The following is a 930-nucleotide window of genomic DNA, read 5'->3' on the forward strand; positions in this document are numbered from 1 at the left end:
GAGGGGGTGATCCAAGTGATGGGGGGGCGGGGCGGGGCTTCCCTTTTCATCCCTGGCTTATACTGTGGCAAGAGAGCTGGTGAGCAGGGTAGACGTGGAGCAGACTTGCAGGCCCTAGCCATGCCTTTGCTCACCAGCCCTCTAGCAGCAGGTCTGAGAAGTGCACATTAGACAGCGTATTAGTCCCAAGCATGTGACTGACCATCATTAGCACTGGTTAACCTTAACACAGACTAACATTCCTTAGAATTAGCACCTGCTACCTCTAATGCAGGGGCCAGCAAAACATGGCTTGTGGGCTGAACCAGGTTACCGAGGGATTCTATCCAGCCCATGGTGGGACCTGTGGCCCCACCTGACCCAGGCACAGGGGTTAACCTGGGCTGTGGTGCATGTTGCCAGTCCTGCCACCCCCAGGTATGCAGCAGGCTGTGGTGGTGCAATGGCTAGACTCAGCTTCCTGGAAGCCCTGGCAGCAGTGGCTCCTTCTGGCTGCCACTGCCAATGTCACTGCCACCACCAGACCTGGTCACCCTGGCCCATCCACCCCAGACCCACTGCCAGGGGCGCCAGATGGAGCAGGTGGGCAGGGTCTCCATGAAGACTGGCTCAGGACCCTTGCTGGCAGTACTCTTGGTGGGGCAGATGGGATAGGGCCGCAGGTGGGTGGGGAGCGCCATCCGGGAATGGAATGGATGGGCAGGCAGGGCCAGGATTGCTGGGTGGTCACGCATGGGGTTGGGGCCTAGGGCAGAACCATGATCCACTCCCCACATGCCCCTGCCCACAGCACTACTGCTGTTGCAGGGGCATGCGGGGTAGTGGATCATGGCTCTGCTCTTGTTCTGGCCCCAGGCTGTCACTGCCCTATGATCCAGGCCCCAGCCCTGCCTGTCTGTCTTGCTCCTGGATACTGCTCCCAGCCTACCT

This window comes from Gavialis gangeticus, unplaced genomic scaffold (genome assembly GCF_001723915.1).
Source record: "Gavialis gangeticus isolate Ggan-Ray unplaced genomic scaffold, GavGan_comp1, whole genome shotgun sequence".
NCBI lineage: Eukaryota > Metazoa > Chordata > Crocodylia > Gavialidae > Gavialis > Gavialis gangeticus.